The sequence below is a fragment of the Kogia breviceps genome, chromosome 12 (assembly GCF_026419965.1).
Source record: "Kogia breviceps isolate mKogBre1 chromosome 12, mKogBre1 haplotype 1, whole genome shotgun sequence".
Taxonomy (NCBI): domain Eukaryota; kingdom Metazoa; phylum Chordata; class Mammalia; order Artiodactyla; family Physeteridae; genus Kogia; species Kogia breviceps.
Window position 1 is genome coordinate 29,127,303 of NC_081321.1, and position 22,123 is coordinate 29,149,425.

General features: G+C 47.8%; 1 long non-coding RNA gene across 1 annotated transcript; it reads right to left on the reverse strand.

The window, feature by feature from the left end:
• Window positions 1–5,535: 5,535 nt before the first annotated feature.
• On the reverse strand, window positions 5,536–14,077 carry LOC136792351 (uncharacterized). The gene is made up of 3 exons (XR_010836003.1): window positions 13,917–14,077; window positions 12,697–12,794; window positions 5,536–5,593 (listed from the first exon to the last, which is right to left on the reverse strand). It is a non-coding gene; the product is annotated as an uncharacterized lncRNA (long non-coding RNA).
• Between the last annotated feature and the right edge of the window lie 8,046 nt (window positions 14,078–22,123).

The window sequence follows — 22,123 nt, forward strand, 5'->3', positions numbered from 1 at the left end:
ATAAATGGCAGATGGTGGGAGCCAGGCTCCTTGCTGTGGGAGTGCGAAGTTACAGGTACGCAAGGGGAGAGCCTCTGCCCTCGTAATCCTGGATCTGGGCTTCCTGGGAGGATGCCGACTGGCCGGGGGGAACACACAGATCTTCACGCCGGGAAGACCCTGCAGACATAGGAACTTCGCACCCCATCTTTCCATCCACACCTGCTGGAAACACTCAGCACTCTGTAATCAGTCAACTGCAGCGTTTAAGACATTCTCACCCCTAAGCAGATAAAGGAGCGTGAGGGTCTTGCTTACCCCTAAGCTGTCCCAGAATCTAGGCCCTGGGTGGAGACAGTTTGGGGATTCCTGGGACACTGAATCCAGGCTCTGGGGGTGGAGCCAAGTTGGGGGCTCCTGGGCCTCTGAATCCAGGCCCTGCGGGTGGAGCCAGGTTGGGGGTTCCTGGGCCTCTGACCAGCAGGTGAGAGGAAGGAGGAAGACCAGTCCTGAGGACAGAGGTGCCCTGAAGTCTGTGAGCCCAGGAGCCCCGATGGGACTCATTCCCAGTGAGGACATGGGCGGGGCCTGCAGTGGTTCTGTGTTCCCCCTGGGCCCTTTGATGAAGCCATGGCAGCACTGGGCCCAGACGTCTCCTGGCGGCGTCTCAAACTCTGACACAGTGGTTTTACAAAGGAACAAGAGAATGGAGCTGAGCCCCTGACGGCCACTCCTTTCTGGCTCTGAGTTGCTTCCAACAAGACCGCAGTCACCTGCATTAGTCTGCTGTGACCCATCTGCCCCCACTTTGCCTTTCCTCTCCCTCCCTGCCATGATTCCAGTGACATTTCCAGCCCGGACCCCTCTCCCAGGCCAGACGCCTCCGTCCAGTCACTGCACACCCATCTCACCTTGGGGGCTTAGCAGGGTTTCAGAGGACTGGGATCCTGCAGCTCCCCACACCCAGGAGCAGCCCCACCTTCCCAGGTTGCTGAGCCCAGGCACCAGGTGTAACCGAGCAGGACCCTGTGGGGCCTTCCCAGGACAGACCCCTCCCCCACACCCTCTGCTGTAGCTCCCCTCTGAAGTACCTGGATAACAGTGCCCGATGCATGCTTCCTCCACCACCAAGTGGAAGAAATTAACTACTTGATGATCAGGAACAGGTAACCCCGGAGCTCCTGGTGCTTAAGAATTTATAACGTTAACCGCCCGTTACCTCACCATCAATCAGAGAATTGTGCACCAGCTGATCACATACCCTGCGACCCCCCTCCTTCACTTGGCCTTGAAAATTGCTTTGCTGAAATCCTTCAGGGAGCTCGGGGTTTTAGAGCACAGGCCACCTGGCCTCCTTGTATCGGCACTTTGACAATTCAGGCTGCACCTTCCTCCACCACCCCCGGTGTCAGTAGACTGGCTCTGCTGCCCTCGGGCGAGCGGACCCACGTTCGGTTCGGTAACACTGGGGCCTCCCAGGCTCCCACTCGCCTTGTGCCCCAGTGACTGTCAGCTCCTCCTCCACAGTCTTGTTGCAGCAAAAACAGAAACGAAGTTTCCCTGCCCTGAGAACAAGGGGACAGCGAAAAGACTAGAGAAGAAACGTAACCTGGCCTGAAAGAGCTCATCACTCCTTGTTTCACTTTGTCATTCATTTGTAGTAACTAGATTTGTACTCTACAAAGCTAACCTCACTCCGACACTATGGAATTTACCTTCGGCACCCATCACCCCTCACTGTGTGTGTTACAGCCCCTGCTTCTCACTCCCTAACCTTATTATGTAACGCACTTAGATTCTATACGCTCCTCATAACAAATCACCCCCTAGTTTTTCATTTCAGAAACAAGGTCACTGGCCAATAAACCAGAGGCAAACGGACGCAATTACCAGTCTGCTGGACCCCAATTACCGGCGACCTGATGCCAGCGATGACTGTTTTGAAATAATGCAAAGGAAAGGAGGAATGCAAGACCTTCACTACTTTGATCCTTATCCTCTACCCTGGACTGCGGAAGCCCCACATATAAAATCTTCCCTGATTCTCAAAGAGGGGTGCCCAGTTCTTGAGGTGCTAGCCGGCTGTGTCTTCCCTGCTGCCTGGCAGAAAAATAAAGCCATCTGTCTCTTCCTCCAAAACCCCTGTCTCCGTATTTCTGTTCGGCCTCGGTGCACAGGGAAACCGATACTTTGACAACGGTCTGTGGCCAGTTCCCACACTAATTCCCCTCTACGCCCACAGCCCTGGCACAAGCCCGATCTTGTGCCTGGTTCCTCCATCAGACCTGACAAACCTCCCTGCCCCACGGTGCGTCTCACATCCCACCCCAACGTGGTCTTTCTGAAGCATAAACGAGACTGTGACTCTCTCCCTCCTGTAATCCCCCAAAGTTTCCCCACTTTCGCTAGGGTATCTGCCAAGGCCCTGAGAGTCCCCGGCAGCCCCACTAGGCTGCTGACTCCTGGGTTCCCAGACACTGAGCACCTCAGCAGGCCAGGTGACACGGCAGGAAACCCCAGAACTGCTTACCTCAGGAGGGGGCTGGCACTGCCACTGCCTGATCAAAGAGAGCAGAGAAGGGTTCCCCAGCTGGGACACGAACTCTGCACGAGTGGCCTCTCCTTGAGCCATTAGCTCACCTCATATGACTTGAGGGAAGGAAGGACCGAGGCACACTTGCTTCCTAAGGAGGATGCTATAGGCTCAGTCATGTCTCCCCAAATCCACATGCTGAATGCCTAACCCCCAGGACCCCAGGATGTGTCTGTATTTGGAGATGGGATTTTTAAAGAGATGATCAAAGTAAAAATGACGTCACTAGGGTGGATCCTAATCCAATAGGATTGATGTCCTACAAGAAGAGATTAGGACACAGATAGGCACAGGGGGAGACCATGTGAGGACCTGGGGAGAAGATGGCTGTCTAAGCACCAAGGAGAGAGGCCTCAGGAGAAGCCAGCGTGCAGACACCTCGATCTCCGACAGCATCCAGGACTGGGAGATAGGCCTGTTATTCAAGCTGCGCAGTCTGTGGTATTTGTTACGGTGGTCCCGAGCAGACCCACAGGGTAACTCAGGGCTCAGACTGGACAGACCCCGCTCTCCATCCCCTTGTACGTGAGTTACAGGAGCCCCAGGCACTGAGGAGGGGGTCCCTGAGGAGGCACAAGATAGAAGATGCTAGGCATCAACACGACTGCATTCATGTTAAACGTGCCTGAAGTCCATTCACCTGAGATGGTTTTGTCCTGCATGTACATCGGCACCTTTAGTCTGAACTGCAGACCTTTGGCTTCACCACCTCCACTGCGAGCATTAGCTTCACCTGCTGTGGACCATCTCCTATAGGATTTCCAGAACCACAGAGCATCGAAGCTTCACAGAACCCAGAATCTGTGCGCTAGTGTCTGGGCGACCCTCACAACAGAGCCGCACAGCTGCCCATCAGAACCCATTTCCCTTTTTCCTGTGCACAGCTACGCTGCACATCCCAGCCTTCCCACCCCTTACAGCTGGGGCACAGTGTCTCGTGTTACCAAGGGGAAGGGGTGGAGGTGGTGAGGGCCTTGGCCAGCCTGCATCCTAGGACGGAGGGCACGATGTCCCTGTGGTCACCCCACCCCGCTGGTTGAAACACTCACCTGGAAGCAGGGAGGAGAAACAAAGTGGGGGCAGAGCCTGGGAACTGACACCCACCTGCCCTGGACTCTCACAGGAAGGGGACAGAGACATCTTGAGCTTCAGCCCAGTCTTGGGAGACACTATGTTCCAGCAACAAACTTGGCCTTAAACGCTAAGTTGCTTTACAAACCCCTCCCCAGCTGTCACAGAAAGTCAGGCTTCATCTCATCACACGTTTCTCAAACACCAGCTCACGCTGAGACCACCTCTCAGGTGATGGTGTTTCAGAGCAGCCCCTTTAAAAGATCCCTGGATTTCAGCTCTCCCCGCCCTGCCTTCAGTTTAAGCGAGAAGTTTCCTTGACAACCTTGACAAACCTGCTCAGTTTCCTTAACAACCAAGCTTCGCAATCTCCCGAACTCTTCTCCTTCAAACATTCCTATTCTAAGCTTGATGAGCCTAAAGTGACAGTGCTGTCATCACGTGCCACAGGGTGACTCCTCCAAGCCCGTAGTTACTGGTTACATGATGCTACTGATGATGACATCCCAGAAGAGCCAGCTTTGCAATATCACCATTTCTGGACTCGGCACTGGGTCCCTTTCCACGGACAGAGTGGAGTGGCTGTTTCCACGGGCCCCGTGGTGGAAGAGCTCACCTAATGCAGCCAGGACTTCATCCTTTCCAGGTGATTCCAGGGTCCTCATTCTCCCCAGACCCCCACCCACATGGCTGCTGCCTGCTATCTATACGGGACCTTGGTAATCTCCTAAAATTAGGGTTATTTTATACACAGGTAATGGGTTGAATGCTGGTTCCAAAATCTGTTCCCCCCAGAACACAGGAACCGGACCATATCTGGGAAAAGCGTCTTTGTATATGTAGTTAAGGGTCTCAAGGTGAGGCCATCTGGGGTTAGCGTGGCCCCCGATCCAATTGAGAGAGTCCTTATGAGACAAAAGAGGAGAAACACAAACATAGAGGAGAAGCCACGTGAAGGCAGAGACAGGAGGGCTGCAGCCGCAAGCCTGGGGATGCCTGGAGCCCCCCAAAGCTGGAAAAGGCAGGAAGAGCCCTATCCTGGAGCCTCTGGAGGGACGTCCATCCTGGAACACCTTGATCTCAGATGTCTGGTCTCCAGGACTGGGGGAGGATGAATTCCTGTTGTTTTAAACCACCCAGCTTGTGGTCATTTGTTACAGAAGCCACAGAACAGTCACACGGACCCTGCTCTGTGGGACCCTGGAAGTGTGGGTCTCATTAAAGACCAACAGAGGCTGGGTTGCAGAACCCTTAGAGTCAGCACTGGGCCCCAGAAATTCTAAAGCAGTGGCTGGACACCAGAACGTTGAGGGGTCAGTCGGAAGCCAATCCCTAAGGGTGCCGGCTGCACACGGCCTCCCCAGGTTTTTATGCCTGCCTGTACAAGTTGGGGATAAGTATTTCCATCCTGATTCGGGACCTCTGATATTACCGTTCACGCTGCCAATTAAGAACCCACTAGTTACACAGAGGAAAACCCTATCAGGAAAACCCTTGCTCCAGTGGTAAACAATTCTGAAGTTGGTCAGAGGTGGGGAATCATCTCTCATGCAGCCAGCAGCCCCCCCGCAAGGAACGTCCTCATTGCAAAGCTGGGGGACCATGTCAAGGCGTCCCTGAGTAAACATGAGCTGACCCCCAGGCCAGCTGCTGCTGAACTGTTCCCACCCTTCCCAGCTAAAATACCTGAATGTGTGCAAGGACTTGAAAGCCTAGAGGAAGGGCCACGGAGCCACACCAGCACGGAGGCCGACTTGGGGCCTGCAGGCCAGCCAGCATGGTCCTGGCCCCGGGCGCTCTTCTGGAAGCTTTCCATCTCCCTGCCCAATGTACCCCTCCTGTCCCGGCCCCCACCGCTTTTCTCCGTCCTCACCTCTGCCCGGGGAGAAATTCCAGCGGCAGGTATGGGTGACACATCCTCTTCTTTAGCAGGTGGCAGCGCGGCAACTCCTGCAGAAAGTCCACCAGAGCCCCACTCGCACCGGGCCACGCACAGAGCCGTGGGCCCTACTCCCTCCCACCAGCCCAGCCCCGAGACTGCCGATGGGGCAGAGAATATGGCGTCAGGCACAGCTGCAGGGGCTCTTGCTGCCTGGAGCGGTGTTTGTATTGACCTCAGCCCAGGCACACCTGCGGAGGACTGGCCGGCCGGGTCAGACTGCCCAGGTCAGCCACTCCTCGCCCCTCAGGGGCTCACAGTTGCATAAAATGGACCTTGCTGCACCGGTCAGTTCCAAGGAACACGTGTAGGTCCTGAGGGTCAGGATAGACAAGGGGCTGCAGCCCTGGCTTGTTTTCTAACCATTTTATCTGGCCCATGAGTGGGAGACAACTTCAAGAAGACCCTCTCCTAATAAGAGGAACCCAGGAGTCAGGGAGAGGAGGGGTGGTGGGTGGAGACAGAGACCTGGTGCCCCGGCTGCAGTGGAAGTCTCTGGAAGACCAGGCGGAGGGAGGCCACACAGAGTGAAGCCCAGGGTCACAGACCTGTCGGAGCTGCTGTTTGTTAGTTCAAGTCCTGCTCTGAGGTGCTCTGTGTCAGCTCTGAGGGACAGGTGAGATGGGGGTGCTCTGCAATGAGGGCTATGCGCACGGTTCCTGTGTGCCCAGCCCTGCCGTGGTACCTGCACAAGGGTGTTCCGTATCCAAGGAGGGGCCTGACCACGAGAGCCCCGTGGGCTGCTGGGTAGCTGCACAGGTGAGCTCCATATCCTGGGAGGGGCCTGACCACGAGAGCCCCGTGGGCTGCTGGGTACCTGCCCAGGTGAGCTCCATACCCTGGGAGGGGCCTGACCACGAGAGCCCCGTGGGCTGCTGGGTACCTGCCCAGGTGAGCTGTATATCCTGCGAGGGGCCTGACCACGAGAGCCCCGTGGGCTACTGGGGAACTGGTAAAGATGTCGGGACAGTCAGTGAAGCCACTGAGGATATGCATCCAATAGTTCCTAATTCCTACACCCTGCTGGTCATTGTACCATCCCCCAGGACATAGTATTCTATATGAGACTTACATGATGCTTTCTTCTGTATTCCATTAGTCCCAGAGGTCACAGAAATTTTGGCTTGTGACTGGCAGGACTCAACATACAAGGAAGACAGTACTGCTGGGCCGTCCTCCCCCAAGGGTTCAAAACTTCCCGCACCACCTTTGGGGAAACTTAACTAAAACCTCAAAGATCTACCTCTGGAGAAGGGAACCCTCCTTCAATATGCAGACGACATTCTGATCCCCAGCCCTACTAAGGAGGCCTCTGAACTACCTAGCCAATAAAGGATAGAAGGGGTCCAAGACAAAGGCTCAAATATCACAGACTAAGGTGACCTGCCTGGGCTTCATTCTCACAGAAGGTCGGAGAAGCCCATCCCAGGAAAGGGAAGAAGTCATTTGCAGCCTTACCCCTTCTAAACCTAGAAGACAGCTTAAGGGTTCCTAGGGAGGTCGGGGTTTGCTGCATCTGGATCCCTAACTACAGTCTAATAGCTGGGCCTCTATATGAAACATTGAAAGGAAAAGATGATGATCTGTTCGAATAGAATCCAGAAGCGGTCTTTCAAGAATGGAAAGAGCAGTTAATTCAGACCCTTGCCCTGGACCTCCCTAATTTAGCTAAACCCTTTGACCTTTACATTCTGGGTAGAAAGTGAATCGCCCTTGGAGTATTAGTGCAAAAACTGGGACCTCTTGAAATGGAACAATGCAAGAATGCCCTCCAGGTAGGAGAAAGTACGGTCACCAAGGGCTTGGCCCGCCGCCCCATCCGGCCAAGATACTGGGGGTATCTAAAAACCTGGAATCCGCAGCCCGCAAGGCCAACTCCCTCCTAAGGGGAAAGGACCGCACGCGGTGATCCTAACCACCCACCATGCCCTGAAGTTGCAGGCGTCGCTCCGTGGGCACACTGACCTCGAGTGAGGAAGCCCTCCAACTCCAACCTCCAGAGGGACAACTGGGGGCAACGGGTCCCCATGATGACCCGTGTGACCATCACTTGACGTGGATCTTCTCTCAGAAAACAACAAGAGCGTGCCCCAAAAGAGCAGACTACTGCTTGCAGGACTTACTGCACCCAGAGCGGAGCTCATAAGCTTGGCGGGGGAACCCTAAATAACGCTGTCACCATAGAAACGCCTACAGACACCGCGGTGACGGCGGCGGCCGATGAGACCGGCTGCACTCCTGGCTACTTGAAAAGGCCGTTGACTCAGTAGCCGTCATGGGTCTGGATCACCACCGGCCCTGGACTGTGTGAGAGTTGAGCAGGCAGGGTTCTGACACCTGGTGCTGTTTGTACGTTAATTCAGGGGCCTAATTGAAGAAAGCGCAGACTACTGCTCAGAGCATCTAGGCTGGCAGAAACCGTCTGCCTAAGGTGGCCGAACAAATGTGGGCGCGGTAAAACCGGCCCCCCCAGCGTCTCTGCGCATCTCTTTCCTGCACCCTTAAAGGTCATTAGAATCTATAACACTTCAAATGCTGGGGCTCAGGCGGACGAGCAGTGAGGGAAGAGCCCTGGGGACAGTCAACCTCACCTGGAGGCTGCTGGGGAGAAGTTCTGCCCCTCCCCCCGGGTATGAGGCCTCCCGACTCAGCACGAAGCAGTTACAGAAGCGGGGTCTGCACCCTCAGCGCCCCAACAATGAGGAATGGGACAAAAGGAGAGGAGGGGTTTGTCACCGGCAGAGCCCATGAAAAAATCCTGGGAGATAAAAATAGAATCCGGGCAATAAAGTAAAGTCTAACGTTTATTCCTTTGTGCTTTGTCTAATTTCACTTGCTCCTAGGTTTCCACATGCAGAGGTCCCACACCCGGCACTTCAGAACCTATTTCCTGGTGCAAAATGGCTGGGCCGACACCTCAGCTCGCGGGGCCCCATGCAGACTCCGCGACATGGAGCCTGAGCTCCAGCCAACCCGGCCCTCGAGACTCCGCCCCTTCCGTCCCGCTGATGCTGCCGGGATCCCCACACAGCAGCCCCGCTCACAGCCCTCGGGGGAGCGCACGCTCTCACCTCTCCCCGTTCTCTGATCAGAATCTAAAGTTTCCTTTGCTTCTGAACCAAACTCAGTCTCGTTCTCTTGGCTCCAATGACACGGGGCAGGGGACCCTTGTTGGGGCCCACTCTGCAGGATCAGTGACAGAAATTGAGAACATTGTAACTTCAATGAACAGATGTGTGAGCCAAACTGTAATTAACCTAGAGCCGTGTATAAGGCTCGGGTAAAATAAGATGTTTCCAACACTTCCATTTGATATTTCCATCACTTTAGTATAGGCAAGTTCAGTGAAGGGGTTTGTCTTATTTGTCAGGTCAACATTAGAGAAATGAAGTGATTTCTTTCCAAGGATGTACATCGAATAATCTTGGCTGAAGCTTCAATATAGTTTTGAATGCTTTTCCATTGAAAATGATACCTCTCTTTCAGCTCCCCCACTTCTGAGAAGCATAAAATCTTATAATTTATTATTACCAAAGGGGAAAGGTGCAGGGAGGAATAAATGAACAGTTTGGGATTAACACGTACACACTGCTATGTATAAAATAGATCATCAACACAGAACTACTGTACAGCACAGGGAACTACACTCAATATTTTGTAATAACCTAGAAGCGGAAATAATCTGAAAACGAATAGATATTTTTATTGACATCATCTATCAATGACAGACACAATGTACCCTAAGGGAGGCCGATGGTCAGCGCTTCTGACCCTGAAGACTTTAATCATCTTAAGTTCGGACTCTGCCTACTGCCCAAGGCCCTTAATGAACATACGTGTAGCCATAGCGTAAAATTCCCCAGTTTAGGGTTCAGGGAGACACTGATTTGGAAACATCCCTGGTGTTCTCTTACCATGCACGGGACCCTTCCTACAGCTAAAACATGACTCTGACACCCAGAAGGTGGTACACCATTTGATCGGGAAGAGTTTGGAAAAGGCATCTCATCTCCTCATCTCCAGGGAGTCGGGTTCACCCCTCCAGTGTCTTTCCTAACAATCTCCCCACTTGGGGATGTCAGCACCTTCAACCTCCTGTTGCGCACAGTTTGGAATTTGTCCAGAGGATGAAGCGGAAGGATGAGAAACAATGAGAGAAAAGTCCTAGGTGTTCGGACAGGCACATGTCACTCTCATTTCCAATCAGGAAGACGAAATGACCAAAGGCTAAGATTGCCCATGGAAAAAGAATACGGCTTGAGGAAATCCCACTGTTTTGTGGCCAGTTCCCAAAAACACAAGTTGAAAAATGGAACTCAGGATCACTAAAATTCACGAAACTGCAGAGTTGAAAATATCTATCATTGAAAAATGTCTTGAGGGAAGTCACCGAAAAGGAATTGTAAGCAAGGGAGAATGGCAGGAAAGGGATTTGAAGAGGTAAAAAGGACTCATCATGAAAGCACAAAAAAGGGGCTGAACATCGCCAACGGTGCAGTTAGCCAAAAAGGGCGTATGCTTTTTTCCTGAATATATTCAAGAAAAGGGCATACACCCTTTTTAGCCAACCAAACTGGTGGGCATTGCAAATCAATACTACAAAAAGTATCACACTTCGCATCAGTCAGAAGAGCCATCCTCATAAAGTGTAAACACCAGAAATGCAGGACAGGGCGAGGAGTGAAGGGAGCCCTGTGAGGCTGATAGTGGAAATGTAAATTGCCAACGGGCACACTGAAGAAGTGTACTGTGTTTACTAAAACATCTAAACAGATGAGCTACAGAGCATAGGGCACTTGCACTCATGGGCGAATATCTTGGGAAAAACAAAAATCGTCAGGATACAGGCACCCCAACGTTTACCGCCTCTCTGTTTAAAAGAGCCTCGACTTGGATAAAACCTAAATATACCTGGAAGGAAAAAATGGATAAAAGAGATGTGGTACATATGTAGAGTGGAATATAACTCAGCCAGGAAATCAATGAAATAAGGCCAGTTGCATCAACTCAGGAGGAGTTACGTAAGATCATTCTAGGTAACATAAGTCAGAAAGAAAAAGACACATATTGTAAGATATAACTTAAAGGTAGAATCAACAATGGCTACACATGAAACAAATTACAAAACAGAAACATAGTCAAATATGTAGAAAACACACATAAGGCTGCTAAAGGGGAAAGGTGGGGAGGGGTGAGGCATTATCCAGGAGGTTGAAATTAGCAAAGATACCGTTCCAAATACCAAATTGATAATAGACGAGGCCTACACGGAACCTCAAAGAACTGCACTCTGCACACTCAAGTCACCAGAAAAAATTCTATACGACTGTTAAGAATCTGAAAAAGAATTTATTGATGTCTGTTTCTACGTGAATCAAGTGGATGTAGAACAGCAACAAACAGCGTTGAAAATCAGCTGTAACCAATATAACAATAGTAGAAAAAGACAGTGACAGACATAAAAACCCTTATAACTTTTGCTCAGGGGCTATGATGCAACATGGATTGAACACACCTAGACACACAGCAGGATGAGACATAAGGTTGAACACTCTTGGGACTGAGAGGAATGGTGAGGTTGAGTGAGCAAATGCAGACCCTTTAAAGTAATACTGTGTGCTACCCATTCCATGGGTCCCAACTCTCCAGGTGCAACACAACCTTCCTACAGCTAAAAGATGCATGGGAAGCCCAGAGGATGATACACCGTGTGATCATGAAAGGTTTCGACAGCGCACCTCATTTTTCATCTCCTGGTGCTCGGGTTCACCATTCCAGCCGCTTTACTAACAATCTCCCCACTTGGAGAATCAGCACCTTTAACCTCCTGTTTCGAACAGTTTGCAATATGTGCCGAGGATGAACGGGAAAAGGGGGAACGAATGAGAGACTCGCTGGAGGTGTTTGGTCGGGCACATGTTACTCTCATTTCCCATCACGAAGAAGAATTCACCAAAGGCTCAGCCTGACGCCCCGAAACCAGGATAGGGCCTGAGGCGATGCTGTGGTTTTCTGGGCCAGCTCACAAAAAGGGCAGTTGAAACATGGAGCTCAGGGGCACTGCAACTCACAAACCTGCACAGTGATAAATGACAACTACCATCCAAAAATACATTGAGTTAAGGCAACGAAGAGGATTTGAAAGCAAGGCAGAATTGCAGGAAACAGATTTCAAGAGGTAGATTGGAGTTTCCTTGAAAGCACATGAAAAGTGGCAGAACTTGGACAATGATGCAGTTGGCCAAAAAGGGAGTATGTGTTCCTTCCTGAATATATTCAGGTAAAAAAGCATACACAGGTTTTGGCCAACCAAGCAAGCTGGGAGAGCAAATCAGCACTACAAAGAAGTCTCACTTCCCCCCCGGTCAAAACAGCCATCTGAAAAAAGTGTAAAAACCACAAATGCAGGACAGGCCATGGAGAACAGGAAACCTTGTTATGCTGACGGGCGGGATGAAAACTGCCGCAGACACTCTACAAAAGTGTATGGTGTTTCCTAAAACATCTAAACAACAGAGCTACAGAGCATAGGGCACTTCCACTCATGGGCGTATATCTTGGGAAGACTAAAAATCAACAAGACACAGGCACCCCAAAGCTTAGGGCTGCTCTGTTTACAAGAACCTCGACTTCGGTACCCGTTCCATATCCCAGGAAAGAGAAAAATGGATACAGAAGTTGTGAAACTTATGTACAATGGAATATCACTCAGCCATGAAATCAATGTCATAAGGCTAGTAGCAGCATAATGAGTGGATTTAGGTACGATAATTCAAAGTGAAAAAGGTCACACAGAAAAAGAAATTTATCAAAACATATCACTTATAGAGGGAATGTAAACATGGCTACAAAGAACTGAATTAAAACAGAACAGAGTCACGCTTTTAGAAAACACACTTATGCCTGCTTCAGGGGAAAGGTGAGGGGGGGTTTTCATAAAACAAGAGTTTGAAATTAGCACAGATACCGTTCCAAAAACCAAATATGTAATAGACAAGACCTACTCCTTGCTCAATGAACTGGACTCAACAGCTCCTATTCATCGCAGAAGAAAAATTCCAGCCCTTGTTTCTCAGGAGCTCTGGGGTCTACCTGCGAGGTAAACTTAACTCACCTGGCACAAGGCGGCCATCCCGGGTTTCACATCAACATGATCTCAGGCACAAACCTCCTGGCTTTTCCATTGTGTCTTTAAGTTACTTGTTGAAACAACTGCACAAATATGACAAAGATATAAAATCAGGCATCTTCTGCCCCAGTGCCTGCTCATAAATGATTTTCTGCCACTTTAATGATAAAGATAGAACATTTCAACATTCTGCTGCCCTTATTATTTGTCATTTTTCTTGATATTTCTATTGAATACTCTTTCAATATTTTAACAGTGGAACATTTATTTACCTTGTTCCAGACCCAGCCTGTAGTGGTAAAGGTTTTGTTGTTATATTTCTATTATGTTTCCTTTAAAAATCATTATGCTATTTAACTGGATTAAGTCAATTCTACAGGCATTTATCTTATGATATTGATGAAATTAATACATAGAGGGCAGTAGTACAAGTTGATTGTACTCCAGAGCCTCTATTAGCACAGTTAAGTAAGTATAACTATTATCTATATGTAAACCAAAGTACATGCCAAGTGAGACTCTCCGACGCTTCTTCACTGTCTGCCCCTCAAGCCTGTGAGAAATGGAATATTTCTTGCCACCTCAGTAAACAAAAGATGCCACAGTCATCCTCTCCAATGTGAGCGGGCAGGCCCTGAGGAACTCAGGATATGCAATTACAGAATGCAGGCCCCAGAGAGCTGAGGTGCATATCAAAGGAAGGAATTCGTGAGCCTGACTCCGGCATCTTCGCATAAGGAAAGCCCTGCATTCCTGTAGAACCTGGGAGAGCAGGTTCTCCTTAGCTGACAATCACCTTTTCACGTCCCCCATCAACTGCGCCAGCCCCCCGCCCTGTCCCCTCCCCCCCCCGGTGCTTTAGCTCAGGGAGGAAGGGGCGCACAGGGCCTCGGCTGAACAAGAGGCCTGGGAGCCTCGGGAGGAACTTTCGCCGCTTTCCCCGCCGTCGGGAGGAGGGTCGCTGACGCTGCGGCCGGACCCTGCGCCTCCCTCGCCCCGTGTCCCCTCAGGACGTTCAGCCGCCCTCTCCCCACGCCCCCCGGGCCCCGCGAGCCAGGCCGAGGGCAGGGCCGAGAGGAGGGGCCGAAGTTCCCCGGGACCAGACCCCGAGGCCGCTCGTTCTGCACAGCAGCGGCGGGTGGCCGCGAAACCCTTCCCCTCAGAAGCTGCTCTTGCGCGGCCGCCCGGGCACCGGACCCACTTACCCGGCCCGCCGTCCCCACGACTGTCGCGGCTTCGGCCGCCGGGGCCCCTCCGCAGCCGGCAGCGTCAGTGAGGCCGCCCTCCCCTCGGGCTCCGGGGCAGCTCCGTGACGGCGGAGGGAAGAGACCCCGAGCCGGGAGCTCCAGCTCTGAGGAAACGCGGGCTCCGTTCCGGGCGCAGTGGGTGGGGCCGTTCTGCCCCGAGGCCTCCTGGGAGGGAGCGGGGCGCCGGGGGAGGAGCCGCCAGGAGCTCAGGGCCCCGTCGGGGGTCCTGGAGGGGCGGCCCGGCCTGAGGGCCCCGCCCACTGTGGCCGCAGCACAGGCCTTTTTCCTGCAATCCTACACAAAAAGTCAGAAAGATACACACGGTCTACAGTGAATGTTCACAAATGGTGGTTGCTGCTGTGCTTACTATCCTATTAAACGTGGGAAATCCATAACACACTTGAAGTTAGAAGTTAACTATGAATGTTTACCTTTCCTTATTATGTCTCTGCTATTCACAATTGTCGTTAATGAATCAGAGACTGTGGCATCACTAGTTAAAAATGAGCTCGTTTAAAAAATAGAACTCAGGCCCACCGGCCCTACTGTATCAGAATCTGCAATTTTACACTCTCTCCAGTGTACTTGTGGACCCATGAATAGTTGAAAGGTACATTTCTACCTCGACATGTCTTTTCTGTCTGAGAAATACGCACATTTTATCCAGTTTGATATAAATGAAACACTTAAAAATGCATATGTCCGTGTTGAAACCACCATTTTATCATTTCTTTTCCAGATAACTATAGTCTCTATACTGGTTTTATGGATCACATGACATACTCTTTTTTGTAGTTAGAAATAGGAAAAGGTACTTTGTAAAAAAAATTGTATATATATATATATATATATATATATATATATATATGTGGATAATAGAAGACACTCTTCTAAATTAAAACCAGTTCTCTTAATTTGCTCTTTTCTTCTTGGGTCACATTATGAACTCTTCCCGTGGCCACATGTCATGTGTACTTTTAATTTCAGGGACTGCTGACATCCCAGGATGTGCCCATAGATTTCTCTCAAGAGGACTGGGAATGCCTGGACCGAGATCAATGGGAATTGTACAGGGATCTGATGTGATAAAAGTATAGGATCATGCACTCCTTGAGTGAGGACACCTTCCTTCCAGAATTCCTTATCCACCCACAGGGTTTAGAGTCCTTCATTTGTAGAATGTCTCCTGGAATGTTCTGCTTCCTACAATAGGGTTTCAGATTGCAACGATTCAGGAAATATTGGGAGTTTGTGGGTATAATTTATGTTATTCTTTGCAAACTGCAGCCTCCTTTATAATATACTTTGTAACTGCTTGGGATGTGTCTATATGAACAGTGTACTATATGCTTCTGTTATAGTCCTTACAATATTTTATTCTCTTATTATCTGTAACAATCTTCCATGGATTCTTTGGGCTTAAGGTGTATTAAAAGGGAGACGGCGATTCTGGGACTTCCCTGGTGATGCAGTGGTTAAGACTGCGCCTGCCAATTCAGGGGACACGGGTTCGATCCCTAGTCTGGGAAGATCCCACGTGCAACGGAGCAACTAACCCAGTGGGCCACAACTACTGAGCCTGCGTGCCACAACTACTGAAGCTGGTGCACCTTGAGCCCGTGTGCCATTCATTTTTAGAGAATAAAATCACCTCTGAGTGATTACAATTTAGACCAGCTAGTCAAAATTCTTTATCACCTGTTCTTCTCAAACACTGATCAATGGAACAAGTTTTACTAGGGATAAGAGTGTAATTGTATTCTAGAGTTCATATCGGCAATATGGTTTTTGACCTTGATGCTGGATCACGACATTTCAATGGTATAACTGCTATTAATTGTCTCTTTGTTCAACGATTAAAGTCTCACATGATCTGAGTTCAGACTGGAGCCATCCTGGTTGGTTTCTGTCTATTGCAGATTTCTTCCAGTATGAAAGGACAAGAGCAATACGGCTTACTTTACACAATGTCTTCAAACTAAATGATGACATAATCTACATTCAATTAATTTATACATACCCTACTGTAGAGCAGGGTTTGTTACGGTGGCAGAGCCCGGTAATTATGTAAAACTGAAACTTTTATCTGCACTGGTTCAAGTCCTCTTCCTAAGAATATGTTTATAATCAACACTCTTTCACAAGTTACCCAATTTAATTCACCATAGCATTCCTCATATTAACTAAATGGAAAATCCTAAGCTATATACAAATCCAGAAAGGGCCAAAAATCATCTGCCCACATGGATTATTACAACCCATTGCTGAGGCATTCAAATTACTTATTAAAGACCCACTATGTCCATCAACAGCATCAATTTATATATTATTGCCCCAATGCTAGCCTTAACCCTGGCTCTCACAACATGAATTCCTCTTCCCATATCTTAGCCACTAATTAATATAAATGTAGGCATACTCTTTATATTAGCCATATCACACCTAGCCATTTATTCCATCCTCAGTTCTGGATGAGCTTCACATTCAACATACTCACTCACTGGAGCTCTAGGGACAGTAGCATAGACAATCTCATATGAAGTAATGTAGCAGTTATTCTATTCTCAGTCTTACTGATAAATGGATCATTTACACTTTCAACAGTAATTATTACACAGGAACACCTATGGCTATTTTCTTCTGACCCCTACTCAGAATTTTATTATCTCCGCAGTAGCAGAAATTCAATGAAGCCTCACTTGATTCAACAGAAGTAGAATCAAAACCTGTATATGACTTCAATGTAGAAGATGTAGCAGGCCCATTCACCTCTTCCTTGCTAGACAATATGTCAATTTCCTTATAATAAACATTTCCACAACAATCCATTTGTAGGAGCATTCGACAATCTCTAGGTGCCAGAATTATATACACCCCAAGTCATCATTAAAACACATCTAACAATCTCCTTTCTATGAATTTGAGCATCCTACCCACAATTTTGATATGATCAACGTCTACATCTCGTATAAAAATTTTTTTTCTACTAACATTAGCCCGATGTATATGAGAGTTTTCACCACCTGTCATCATACCAGGCAACCCACCACAAACTTAAGAAATATGTCTGACAAAAGAGTTACTGTGATAGAGTAAATTATAGAGGTTTCAATGCTCTTATTCCTGGAATTGAATTCTTCCTAAGAATTTTATATTCTCCATGTTACCACATTACAGCACATGCTATATACTAAGGTTCACTAGGTAAGCTTCAGGCCCATACCCCCAACATGTTGTCGTAGATCCTTCCTGTACTAATAAACTCTCATTGTTTTTACTATCATTCTACTGACCATTATCACAGGAAATATAATTGTATACGAAGCTCACACTGGTTAATGGTATCCCCATTCTAATAAAAAACACAAACCCATAAGCTACAGAAGCATCCAACAAATATTTCCTAAAACAATCCACCACACCAATACTACTTATAATGGCTAGTATCATTAATCTAATATACTCTGGTCATGGAACACAACGAATAACAAAAATCTTTCATCCAGCAGCATCCACCCTCATGACAATCGCCCTTGTCACAAAAGTAGGACTTTCCCCGTTTCACTTCTGAGTGCCTCACGTCACACAAGGCGTCCCATGAACAGCAGGCCTGATGCTATTAATATGACAAAAGTGCACCCCTGTCACTTTTATACCACATGTCACCATCCATCAACCTAAATATACTATTAATCATAGTGATATTATAAATCATAGCTGGAGGCTGAGGGAGATTTAGTCAGACTCACCTGGAAAAAATTGCACCCTCCTCATCAAGTGCCCATATAGGATGAATAACAGCCGTTATAAAGTATATTCCGATTATAACAATCCTAAACATACTAATTTATATCATAACAACACTCTCTTCTTATTATTTATGCCCAGAGCATGGACTACAAGAGTGTCATTATCACACACATGAGGTAAAACACCTCCCATCACAATCCTTTTCCTCACCATTATAGTATCATTAGGACATAGTCCATCACTATCAGGGTTTTTACCCAAATGAATACTTATCCAAGAGATAACAAAAATGACAACATCATTCTACCAACATTAATAGCCATCACAGCAGTGCTCAGCATATATTTCTACTTGCAGCTAACATACTCCACATCACTAACTGTATTCCCTTCATGAAACAACACAAAAACAAAGCACATTGAACATTCAAAGAAATAACCTTCCTATCATTACTAATCATAAAACCCAGACAATTACTCCACATAACACCCATTCCATCCGTGCTGGACTAGGAATTTAGGTTAGTTCAGACCAAGAGCTTTCATAACCCAAAACAAGTAAAATTTACTTAATTTCTAAAAATAAGGATTGAAAGACTTCATCCTACATCAATTGAATGTAAAGCAAACATTGTAGTTAAGCCAAATCTTTACGAGACTGATGAGTTTTAACCCCAGGAAACTTTAGTTAACAGGCAAATCCTCTAGTCAACTGGCTTCAATCTGCTTCTTCTTCATTTGAGAAAGAAAAAAAGAAAAAAGGCAGGAAAATCTCTGGCAGAATTGAAGCTGCTTCTCTGAAATTACAATTCAATTTGTTGATTCACCACAGGGTTTGTGAGAAAGAGGGCTCAATCTCTGTCTTCAGATTTACAGTCGAATGCTAGCTCAGTCATTTTACCTCTGTTCATACACTGTTGATTATTTTCAACAAATCACAAAGATATCGGCATCTTATAATTACTATTTGGTGCTTGAGCTGGAGTAGCAGGCAGCACCTTAAGAATATTAATCCAGGCTGAGCTATGCTAACCTGGAGCGCTACTTGGAGATGCACAAATCTGTAACGTGGTCATAACAGTCCCTGCACTTGTAATAATTTTCTTTATTGTTGTACCCCTTATATTGCAGGGTTTGAAAACTCACTTGGGCCACTAATAACTCGCACACCTGAGGTAGCATTTCCCCGAGTAAACCATGTAAATTTTTGACTACTTCCCCCATCGTTCTTACTCCTACTCATATCACCAATAGTAGAAGCTTGTTCTGGTACCAGTGGACCGTGTATTCAGCTCTAGCCTGCAACCTGGCCCACGCAGGAGCCTCTGTCGACATAACCATTTCCTCCTTACATTTATCAGGTGTCTCCTTCTCCTCAATTCTTGGTGCTATTGCTTTTATTACTATAGTCTTTCATACAAAACCAGCAGTCATACCCCAATACCAAACACCATTATTTGTTTAATCTTCACCAACTATAGCCATATTACTATAATTACCACTCTCAGTCCGAGCAGCCAGAATTGCCATACTCTTAAGAGATAGAAATCTCAACACTACTTTCTCTGACCCTGCAGGAGGAGGCCGAATCCTATACCAACACCTATTTTGATTCTTTGGTCACCCTGAAGTCTGTATTCATGGCCTACCAGGGTTTGTTATAAATTCACACATCATTACACACTATTTAGGACAAAAGGTGCCTTTCAGCTATTTGGGAATAGTATGAGTCATGCCCACTGGCTTTTTAGGATTTCTCTTGTGGGCCCATCATATATTTACCATAGGGAGAGCTGTCCACTCAGGAGCATACTTTGCAAAAGCTACCATAATTGCTTCTATCCCTACAGGAGTGTGCTTTCTCTGGCTGCAGTGAGCAGTAGCGACTCTACGCTGCGGTGCATTGCCTTTTCACTGAAAAGGCTTTCTTTATTGCAGAGCATGGCTTTCACGCTCTAGAGGGCAGGCTCAGTAGTTGTGGCACATGGGCTTTTTGCTCCACGGCAGGTGGAATATTCCCACACGATGGCTCGAACCCGTGTCCCCTGCATTGGCAGGCAAATTCTTAACCACTGCACCACCAGGGAAGTCCCTGGTTAGCAACTGTTCACGGAGGTAATATTATATGACCTCCAATATATTATGAGTTTTAGGCTTTAGTTTTTCTTTTTACAGTAGGAGGTTTCACAGGAATCATCTTAGTGAACTCATCCCCGGACACTATCCTCCAGGATACATACTATGTAGCAGCACACTTCCATGATCTAATGTCCATGGGAGCGGGCTTCACTATTACGGGAGGCTTCCTACACGGATTCCCACTATTCTCAGGTTACACAGTGAACTCAGCATGAGCAAAAAGTCACTTCACGCGTATATTTGTAGTAGTAAATATGACTTCCCGCAGCACTTTCTGGCCTCTCAGGAATGTCATTACTTTAGTCTCACTACTCGGAGGCACACACAACATGAAATATTGTGTCTTTTGGCTCACTCATCTCAATAGCAGCAGTAATGCTAATCATAATCTTCATACTTTGAAAAGCATTTGCATCTAAACAAGAAGGCTAAGCACTAGAAACTGATACTCCTAACCTAGAATTGTTACATAAATGCCCTCCACCATATCCTATGTTTCAAGATCCTACCTATGTAAATATAAAATGAGGAAGGTCTCAAGTCCTTTTCAACCACTTTCAAGCCAACACCATAACAATTATGTCTTTCTCAATAAATGAGAGAAAAGTAAAAAGTGATGTAGCTTTGTCAAACTTAAATCAGAGGCTAAAATCCTGTATATCACGAAGGCATATCAATTTCATCTAGGATCTCAAGATATAACATCACCGATTATGGAAGAACATTTACATTCTCATCATCACACATTAATAGTGATTTTTGAAACTAGTTCTCTATATTATTTCTCTAACATTGACAACTAAACTAACTCATATACATATAATAGATGCACAGGTAGAGAAAATGTGAACAATTTATCAGCCATTATTGTAATCTTAATTGCTCTATCATCATTGTGAACCCTTTACATGATACATGAAATCAATAACTCTTCCCAAACCATAAAATCGATGGGTCAGTAATGATACTGAAGCTACAAATACACAGATTATGAAGATTTAAATGTTGGCTCCTCTGTAATCCCCACATCAGGGCTAAAACCAGGAGAATAATGACTAATAGAAGTCAACAACCACGGAGTTAGAGAGAGTCATAGAATATTAGTTTCATCTGAAATTGTTGTACACTCCTGAGCTGTTCCTTCTCAGGCCTAAAAAGGGCTGCTATCCCAGGACGCCTAAATTAAAGAATCCTAATACCAACAGGACCAGGCCTATGTTGTAGACAAGAGAGCTCATTTTCCTGAGTTCAAAGACAGGCCAGAGGGATATGGCTGAGATGAGGGGTGAATCTGGAGCCCATGGGGATGCACTCTCCAAGCTCCAGGATAGGAATGGGCCATTATTGGTTTAATGGACCTCTGGGGTCCCAGGCCACCCACACCACACCCTCCCGAGCAGGATCTTGGCAACATTCCCTGTCAGTGATGAGGCAACCTAGCACTTGTCACGCCCCGATGTTGTGTCCTATGTGGGCACCATGCTGTGGGGACCACAGCCACACTCTGCAGGTCCATGCTACAGGGTCCTTCTTGCCTCAGGAGTAGAGACCACCCAGCAAGCAGTTCGCTCCCCAACCAGCAGGAGGAGGGGAGGAGAGCAGGGGCACCAGGGGAATCTCACTCAGACAACAACACCCAGGGGTGCCAGCGGGGACAGTGATGATGCAGATGAGGCCCAGACCAAGAGATGCGACCAGAGGACACAAAAGGCAGCTGATCAGGTCCTGACTCAACTGCATCCCGGACACCTTTGTCCCTCCTACGCCCCTTCCTCATACATCCCCTCCTGAAATGCAGATTCTTCAGATGCAAACAGGCAGAGCCTCAGACTGAAAGTCAGCTCTTCCAAAATGACCCGTCAGCAAACACTGCAGGATTGTGCTCCAGTGGGGGCCCTGGAGTCCACAACTCAGGGACTGAAGGGGACATCGGTGCCAGGGCCAGTGTGAGGGGATGGGGAGGGAGACTTTCATGGTTGTGGAATGTTGGTTTTGCAAGATGAAAAGTTCTAGGCGTGGTGGTGATGGCTCCACGAGAAAGTGAATAGATCTGATGCCTCAGAAACGTGCACTTAAAATGGTGACGATGGTAAAGGGTATGTGACGTGTGTTTTATTTCACTTAAATTCATAAAATAATGTCTTTTTAAATCAGAGTCCATTTCGACTCCCGTTCATCACAAATGTCGGAGACACAAACACATTCCCCTACCTTAGGGGCCATCACGGTGCCCTCACATGGCACATGGGAGACCGTTCTCACGGGGGCCTAGTCTGT